This window comes from Vombatus ursinus, unplaced genomic scaffold, assembly GCF_900497805.2.
Source record: "Vombatus ursinus unplaced genomic scaffold, bare-nosed wombat genome assembly UNPS02014768.1, whole genome shotgun sequence".
NCBI classification, from domain to species: domain Eukaryota; kingdom Metazoa; phylum Chordata; class Mammalia; order Diprotodontia; family Vombatidae; genus Vombatus; species Vombatus ursinus.
Window position 1 is genome coordinate 37,959,891 of NW_020954546.1, and position 9,623 is coordinate 37,969,513.

The 9,623-nt window shown below is 39.8% G+C and overlaps 1 long non-coding RNA gene across 1 annotated transcript; it reads right to left on the reverse strand.

Annotated features, from left to right (window-relative positions):
- Positions 1-4,710: 4,710 nt before the first annotated feature.
- LOC114043404 lies at positions 4,711-9,305 on the reverse strand. Its single transcript, XR_003569101.1, has 3 exons — positions 9,229-9,305; positions 7,931-7,992; positions 4,711-5,671 (listed from the first exon to the last, which is right to left on the reverse strand). It is a non-coding gene; the product is annotated as an uncharacterized LOC114043404 (long non-coding RNA).
- Between the last annotated feature and the right edge of the window lie 318 nt (positions 9,306-9,623).

Below are 9,623 nucleotides of genomic sequence, written 5' to 3' on the forward strand. Positions count from 1 at the left end.
CTAGCTACAACTCCTTCCCACAGGAAGATTAGGGACCATTAACTTTCACCAGGTCCTTTCAACACTTTGCCGGGTCCAGCATCAGGATGCAAACTCGCCCACATTTCAAACACCTCCAGCATTTTTTATTCAGTCTGGTGTAATTATAGGATTTCATTGTATTTTCCCGGTTCAGTTCACATCTACACTGTATGTAATAATCTACTTTACCCAGTAAATAGCACATTTATATATTTTTTGAAGTTAAGAACAAAATATATACATAACTGTTTTTAAAAATAAATATAGCAGATGTAACGTGAGAGATGAGACATGTTGCTTGGTATTTGATTTATAAAATAATGAGAAATGAACAAGTTGGATGGAAAGTGGAAATTCTAGCCCCTAATTCAGAGATTTTTAAATATCCAGATGTTGGCTATCATGCAGACAAAACAGCCTGACGACTGGCACAGTGATTGTTTGCATATACCCCTTGGCGAGTTTTTGTTTTTTCCCATCCAGATGTTTTGACTGTGTAGACTTAGCCTGCCGGGTAATAAGGTTAAGTGACTTGCTCACGATCAGTGACAGAATCTTCCAAATACTCTGGCATTATAAACTTTTAAAGGCTTATCATCTCCGGGTCTCAATAACACAAGATTTTTGCTGTGCTGTTAGAACTCTTTAATCCCTCACACTGGAACAATCTGGCCGATACTTCCTTGTCCTCACTCCTCCAACCAAAGGGAATAATCCTATGCGGGGCTTCTCTCTGAAGGTTTCTGTTAGCCTGGGCTCTGACCCATAGAAAATTTGGCTTCTCGACAGCCAGGTTGTACTTCTCGTCCTTTGTATTTGAAGACGACGCTGTCCGCAATGATTGCTGTATCTATTTTACGTGGCCATATTGGCCCAGACGTGGTCGTTTCAGCATTTCCAGCCCCGCTAACGGTTGATTGCAGCACAGTCAATCAAACCTACCATTCATCTAGCCATTATGATTGCCAACAATGGATCTGGCCCCGGGCCACGGCTTGGCTGAGGAGAGTAACCCTGACCATGACGGAAACCACAGAAACCCTGGCCTTTGGTTGGCAGCTTCAACTGCTGAATGAAAACAAAGCCTTTGGTGCCATTCAGAACTCATGCCTTGAGAGTCAGGCTTCTTCACAAAGCTTGGCTATTGAAAGAGCCATCTACTTCTGATCACCTTCCCTCAGGCTCCTCTGACTGTCCCTAATTTCCCACCTTTCTTCATCTTGCCTGGGTGCTGGAAGGTGTATTTCCATGTAACTTTACGTTCATGTTCTTTCTTCGTGAGACCAGCGGCTGAGTTGGTGTGTTGTTTTTTTTTTTCTTTTTTTTTGGGGGGGGGTTGTTTTGTTTAGTTTTTTCTTCCTTTGATTTCCTAGTGCTAATAACATCTACCTCCAGGGTTGTGTTGAGAGCCAAACAATAAAATATTTATAAAGTGCTTAGCACAGTCCCCAGTACGAAGTAGTATCTTAATAAACGTTTCTTTCCTTATTCAGTGCAATAGATATTTCTTAAGCATCTATTATGTGAAAAGGCAGAGGCAGGTAGACATTGTAGATGGAGGGCTAGGTTTGAAGACAAGCAGAAAGGTCTGGGTGATAATCCTTTGTGACCTAGAGCAAGTCAATCTCTGAGCCCCAGGTAGCCCCTTCAGACCAAGTTCTAGACAGATTACAATTTGCCTTCATAGATGGAGTTCCAAGGAGTTTCCACACGTATTCTTTATAGCCTTTTAGGCTAAAATACAAACTCCGTTGTTTGCCTTTTAAAGCCCTTCACAAACTTGCCCTAATCTACCTTTCCAGCCTCACACATCCCTCCCCTTCTTGTATTTTAGGCAGATTGCCATACCTTTGCCTTGGCTGTGCCCCCATTCTTGGAATGCTCACTCTCCTCACTTCCACCTTGTAGAATCCTTTACTTACCTCAAGACTCAGTTCAAGCTCTGCCATCTACCTATGTGAAACCTCTTCTGACCTGCCCAACTTCTGCCTTCCTGCCTCCCTAAACAACTTTGTATTTATTTTGTATTGATTATGAATATGCTTATCTGTCTATATATTGTCTCCTAAGATGGGATGTAGGACTGCTTCATTTTTGTCTTTGAATCATCATTGCCTAGCACATAGTTGCTTGTTGATTGATTCATTGATCCATGAATCACAATCTTTGATGACAGACAAGGAACACGCTTAATGGATAATACTGGGAATACAAAGACAAGGGATCCAATCTATGTCCTAAAAAAAATTTATGTTTTTGCTAGGAGCAAAATCATCAGGTGCATGAGAAGTGCAGAGGGCTGATACTCAGGGGACCTGGGTTCTAGACCCAGAACTTCCATTAATGGATTGGTCAATTAGCATTCATTAACCATGGGCTGTGTGCCAAGCACTGTGCTAAGCAGTGAGGATACAAAGAAGGCCCCCATTCCCAAAAAGCAAAAGGCACTCTTTGCTCTCAAGAAGTCTAATGGAGGAGAAGAGATGTGAATAAGTGTGTACAAACCTGATATGGACAGGAGGGATTGCAGGTAATCAGCCTAGGGAAGGTGTAAAATGAAGAAGGACTGGGAAGGGCTTCGTGCAGAAGATGAGACTTTCATTGAGCTGTGAAGGAAGCCAAGGAAGAGAGGAGTTGGAGACGAGGAGAGCATGGGGGACAGCCAAGGTGGGGAGATAGAGGGGCAATAGAGAAACAGCCAGGAGACCAGTGTTTATGGATCATATGGTATGTGGCAGAGACTCGAGTGTGTTCTTTGGTTGTGTCCAACCCTTCATGACCCCATTTGGGGTTTTCTTGGCAAAGATACAGAAGTAGTTTGCCATTTCCTCCTCCATCTCATTTTACAAATGAGGAAACTAAGGCAAATAGGGTTAAGTGACATGCCCAGGGTCATGCAGCTAGTAAGTGTCTGAGGCTGGATTTGAACTAAGGTCACACTGACTCAAGACCCAGAGCTCTATCTACTTCACCACCTAGCTGCCTTGACTAAGGTGCAAGAAGATTGGAAAGGTAGGAAGGGGCTAGGTTACAAAGGGCTTTGAATGTTAAACAGAGCCTTTATATTTGATCCTGGAGTAATAGGGAGCCACTGGAATTTATTGAATAGAGGAGTGATATAGTCAGACCAACTTACTCTATGAACTTAGTTTCTCTTAATCTCTCTGGGCCTCAGTTTCCTCACCCCAAAAATGGGTTGTGGGCAGGGACATGCTGGTAAATGCTTAATAACAGGCTTCCTAGGGGGGAAAACATATATGCATGACAGACTTTAAATTTAATCTGCAAAGAAAAGGGAGATGGTAGCAGAGAAACCTGGGAAGACTTATGTGAATTGGTACAGAGTAAAGAAAGCATAACCAGGAGATCACTGTATACATAACAGCAACAATTGTGAAAGACTTAGTTTCTGTGATGAATACAATGATCCAAGATAATTCTAAAGGATTCATGATGAAAAATCCTCTCCAACTCCAGAGAGAGAATTGATGAATTCTGAGTGCAGATTGTAGTATAATTTTTTCACTTTATTTTTCTTACTTTTTTATGATATGGCTAATGTAGAAATATGTTTTGCATGATTTCACATGTATAATTGAAAACATATTACTTACCTTTTCAGTGGGTGGGGGAGCGGCTAGAGAGAGGGAGAGAATTCGGAACTCAAAATTTAAAAAAAGAATGTTAAAAGTAAGTAAATGATACATTTTTAAAAGAAAAAGTAATACAAGAAAAAACAATTCCTATTACTGATTTCTTTTACAAAAAAAGTAAGTTTAATCTGCATTATTAACATTTTATCCATCATTTTAAATCTGGACAATCAACAAAACAATAAATTAAGCCCTGATTTTGAGTGTTTGTCAGTTTTTGAGGTGTAAATACTCTCACCGAACATCTAACAATCCCCTCTCACTGAATCAGAATGTGCTGGCTCCAGCACATCTCTGGTTGTTGAATATGACCACTAAGTTCCTACAAGCTCTAACATATTGCCTCTTCAGAATCTTCCTAGGCGTGTCCTGCCCCTACCCCAACTCCCATCCTATTTGTGGTCATCCTGTCTTCCTGTAATGCCTGTGGAGACATTTAATTTAATAGGGTACTGAGTAAGAGCACCTGGGAAGAATGCTGACCTGGGAGTAGGAGAATGCTAAAGGGCAGCTAGTGGCCTCATAGTGCATAGAGTGTCAGAAAGACTCAACTTCCTGAGTTCAAATCCGGGCCCAAATATTTACTAGCTGCATGACCTTGGGCAAGTCACTTAACCCTGTTTGCCTCAGTTTCCTCATCTGTAAAAGAACTGGAGAAGGAAGGAAATGGCAAACTACTCCAGTATCTTTGCCAAGAAATCCCCAAATGGAGTCATGGAAGTCAGACACTACTGAAAAATTACTCAATGGGAGGAGATAAGAGAAGTAAGGTTGACCAGGTAGCTTGGAGAAGCCTATTGTGACAGCAGGAGTCATCCCTAGTGGCTTTTTTTTTTTAAAACAATTGTACCTAGAACCAGGGACAGTGCCTGGGATATACATACTTGTCCAATACTTGAAAAAACCTAGGATCTCCTCAGTGTGGACACACCCTCCAACTACACAGCTGTGTGGTGTCAACTGGACCAAATTGGCCTCTAACTTATGGATGACTGGAGCTGAACAGAGCAGGCTAGAGACAAGAGATTCGGGAATCAAACACAAGTTTAATTTCAAAGTGAAGGAAATGGATTGAAAGCAATGAGGGATCTAAACACATGTACTGGGACTCCGCCCTCGTGGGGGGACCTGCCTTAGCGGGTCAAACCTTGATTTATATATTTATGGCTAGACAAAGAGTCAAAAAATGTAGTGTAGCAACAGTGACAAGGCACAACAGTAACACTGAGGCAAGGTTGTCTAGTGGTAAAACTTCCATTCATAGCAGGGCTTCATGTCTGGGTCTGTTGGTGCTTGCCTGAGCTCAGAGATCATCAGTTCATCCAGTGTTCATCCAGAGGGTGAGCACAAAGAATTGTTGTCATGCCAAGCTCAGGGCACAGGTGCTCAGCGGGACTGTTAGGGTCTCTCCTAATATCTTGACATTTCCCCATTTTGGTCAATGGGAGGGGGTCTGAAAGAACTCCTACCCTTCTGGCCAATAAAGGAGAGGCAGGTATAAGTCAAGGCCAAGAGAAGCCAGCTGGGCCAAGATGAGATGTTGAGTTGAATAGGTCTTGTCTAGCCATTGTTTGCTTGCAAGTAGAAAAGAGAGGTGGAGGCCAAGAATGTAGAGGGAGAAAATGCCAACACACTCTTGCCTTGGTGGTTGGGCACATAACAAGAGGGAGGAGGAACAACAAAACTAGGACAGTGTACTCAGCCCTCATCTGAATCTTGGGACAGCTGCTTCTGGGTCCACACTAGACAAACTTTGAGGTCCTCAGAGGGTTCTGGTGTCCACTCATGAGCAGCAGCTTTCTTCAGACGATCCAAGAGTCCATACCCACAAGTTTGGCAGCTGTGGGAATAGTCAGAAGGACCTGGTAGGGGCCCTTAGAAACAATGATTGATTGACAATTGTGAAAAAACTCCTTGCATCAATCTTTGGATCTGAGTTTCTGGTCAGCATCTCTAAGCAGCACATAGAGATGGTCCAGTTTCCCAACCGTGGAGGGCTATGTTCAAACAATACAATAAAGTTTTTCATAAATTCATAATCGTAATTACCTGGTCAGGTCACATTAATGACATGTTACAGATCAAACTACTTAGAGGGCTCATGATGGATTAGTTTTGAGAAGGGAGATTTACATATCACCATGGTAACCAAGAAAACTTAAACATAAACATCTTGAAACAAGACATCAAAGCAATACAATAGTTATCACCAATATTAATTAATATCAGGTCTCCTTGTATCCTAGTAACCTGTCCATTCTCAATATCCATTCATTCAGCACATTCTGAGTCCCAGATGTCTCAAGCAGTTATTGGGTACCTAGATATCTCTTCTTGGAAAATAAGAGGACAACTCTCTGCTTTTCTGGTTCCAAACTGGAGGTTCCTAGATAATTTTGACTTAATATAATTTAGTTCAATCACTTAAATTTGGCCCTCCAATTTTGAAACTTCAGAGAATTTCAGTTTATAGAACTTATTACTAAAACATACTCAAAGCCTGAATTTCCATGACATATAAATTTAGAAGCCAATCATATACATCTGTATATAGTTCTTAGAGAAAATAGTCTAATCCTCTTGCTTTCTCAAAATTCATTATTCCATTTATTTAGAAAATTTTTATATTACATCTTTGTCTTAATACTTTGTCTAATCATTTCCCCCTTAGGAGGATATCATCTCTATATTATAATTTGACCACAAATACAGGTTAGAATTGTAAGGTGTTCATACTTGAATCCTATTATAGTAATTCAGAGGTGTTCCGGTATCAATCTATTGTTTAATAGATTTAGTTCTGTACTTACAAAACTTCTTGATTATAGAAATTTTCTATAAAAGGAAAAAGGACATAGTTTTCACAATGTCATATATCATACTAGGGGGTGGGGGGAGACTCCTTTAGCTCTGTTTAATTCTAGGCATGAGTCATATCTGACAGCCAATCATGTAGTCACACAGTGTTAAAAGCAAGGCTCAGGATTAACCAGGTGGGAAAATTTCCTTTTTAGAAAGGAAATAGTACAATGGGGAAACAAAGTCAAGAGGATCCTACCATAGGCCATCCTAAAGTCATCCCCAAAACTTTTCCCAGGCATAGACATCCACCTTTAGCAGTTCTCAGACTGCAGCACATGCCATTTTATACTATTGGCTTCATGACAATTCAGACAACTATCCCTGTAATCAAAGCTCAAAACAATAATAAATTCCAGTCCCAGGAATTTTTACCTTAAATAGCAAAATGTTACGAACTGCAGCTTAAGGTTTGAATGTCTTTGCTGATGTTTCCCTAACAGTTAACATTTCATTTATCCTTATAAATTAAAAGTACCCATATTCTGGGGCTTCAGACATACAGTAAATAGCTGATAGTTGACTCATCATTGATAAGTTGAAGCTGTATCTTTAAACCACCATATACACTTTCATAATAGCCAAAAATTTCAAATAAAAATTTGCTATTATAGTAAATTTAATATTATTATTATTATTATCTGTTTTAAAACAAAATATGCTTCATTAAATATTTCACAATTTTCAAACATCTATTTTTATCACGTCCTTTTAAAAGCCTAATTAATATGTAACAGCATCCAGATTAAAAAACTGTTTTGTCTAACAGCACTTCTGTTACAATAGTCTCTCAAATTTCACAATATAAGAGAATTTAAAAATACAATAATAACATAAACAGTATCATATATTTAAAACATGAAACAAAACTTCAGATGATATCAACTGCATTTCTAAATTATTCCATATAAAATCATTAATTTTATTATCTTTGACATTTTAAGCCCATTGTAAAGTTACCTGGTGTGGAACAATAAAATTCAATTAAAGAAATAGTAATAATGTAGTGCTTAGCATATGCCAGTCACTGTGTTAAGCACTTTACAATTATTATATCATTTTGATCCTCACAATAGCCATGAGAAGTGGGTACCATTTTTATTTTTCTCTTTCCAGATCAGGAAAGTGGCGCAAACAAGATAACTTGCCTACAATTACACAGCTAATAAATTTCTGCAACTGGAATATAATTCAAGTTTCCCTGCATTTTCCCAGAATTTTTATTTCAACACTTCTATTTGGGAATCTAATCTGAGAGGAGAGGGGTTAAAAGAGTAAGAGGGAGAGAATCTCTGAACTGGGGTGGTCACAGGACATCTTTTACTTAAACAATCATTTCTCTTTTCATAGTCAAAGAAGGGTTAACAAGAGATGACTATAAGATACAAACCATTTACCTATTTTTTTTTCTTTCTTCAGTCTGGGAGTACTTCCAAACTAGTCACCTTCCTTCATTGCCCTAGAACAATGAAGCTTGTCAGTCTTCAAGAGAAAATTCTGTCTATTTTTAACTTTTATAAAATTTCATCCATATTTTTCCTTAAAATGAATTCTACAGAGTGGTACCCCAAAACTTACTAAGATATTTCAGAAAGGAGTGAGTTCTTAGAATTACTCAAAATCCCAGGAGTTCTTCCTTGAAATCTTAAAAATGATAAATCTTTAAACCTCCAAAATATGCTAAGATGTTTTAGCAGTTCTACATACTTTGATTATCTACTTTATTTTTATAATTCCAGCATAACCAAAGCTGAAATGACAGGGGGAAAAATGTCTTGCAGGGTTTTTTTTTTTTCTTATAACCTAATCTCCTGCAGAAAGCCTAAAGTGGGAGTTAGTCTTGCTTACTGGGATAATTACTTCAAGTACGAAAGTTCATTAATCTTTCCCAGTGTTCTAACCTCTCTGGCTATAGCTATACCTTAGAAGTTTTTTTGTGGTTGGCTGCATTTTAAATCTTTTGAGGCAACAGAACTTACAATATTTGACATTTGACATTTTACAAAGACACAAACACAGACAAAAGGACAAGATAAATACAGACAGACACAAACGGTTCTAACAAAGCATGCAGTCACAGTATATAGCCAGCATGTATTTACCGATTTAACAGAGACACAGAGTTAACTAAACATTCTTTTAGCCTGTGCGGGGTGGAGAGGGGAGCAGAGATGGGAAGGGCAGCGGGTGGGGAAGAGAGCCAGAACAGAGCAGGTAAGAGACTGGAGCTAAACAGTGCAGGCGGGAACAGCTGGTTAGGAGAAAAAAGTGTGCAGAAAGGTTATCCTTTCCAGAGATACCCGAAATAAATTGGGTCACTGGAGGGCTCCAGAGTTTTCCTCACAAAGAATGGGGAGCTCAACCAATGTGGGAACTCAAAGATTGGAGCAGAGACAAGAGTAGAGGATTCCCCAGGTGAGAGGGGTGTCAGACTCTGAGAAATAAATCTCCAGCGGCACCTGGTCCATTCCTGTTGCTACTGGAGAATCCAATGACCCAGTTCTGTGTCCAGTCTCACTTCTGACACCAATTAATGTCAACCTGTAGGTGACCAGAGACAAACAGAGCAGGCTAGAGACAGGAGAGTCAGGCATCAAAAAGAAGTTTAATTTCAAAGTGAAGGAAATGGTTTATAAGCAAGGAGGGAAATTAGACACATGTACTGGGGGCCCTCCTAGTGGGGGGGGGGACCTACCTTAATATGGCCAAACTTTAGTTTTTATATTTGTGGCTAGACAAAGAGTCAAACAGTGTAGCGTCGCAACAGTGTCAAGGCAACAGCAACACTGAGGCAAAGTTGTCTAGTGACGAAAAAGTCTGTTCATAGCAGGGCTTCACGTCTGGGCCTGTTGGTGCTTGCCCAAGCTCAGGGACCATAAGTTCTGTGATTTAGTTGCAGTGATGTTCATCCAGAAAGCGAGCACAAAGGATCGTTGTTATGATAAGCTCAGGACACAGCTTGTTTGCTGGTCCTTAGCGCTAGAAAACAGGGTGTCTTCTAATATCTTGACAGTGGTCTTCATGAGTTGCTGTGCTCCTGTCAAAATCATCACCTGCTTGATGTATCTCCCAGAATTTGGGGGAGGGAGG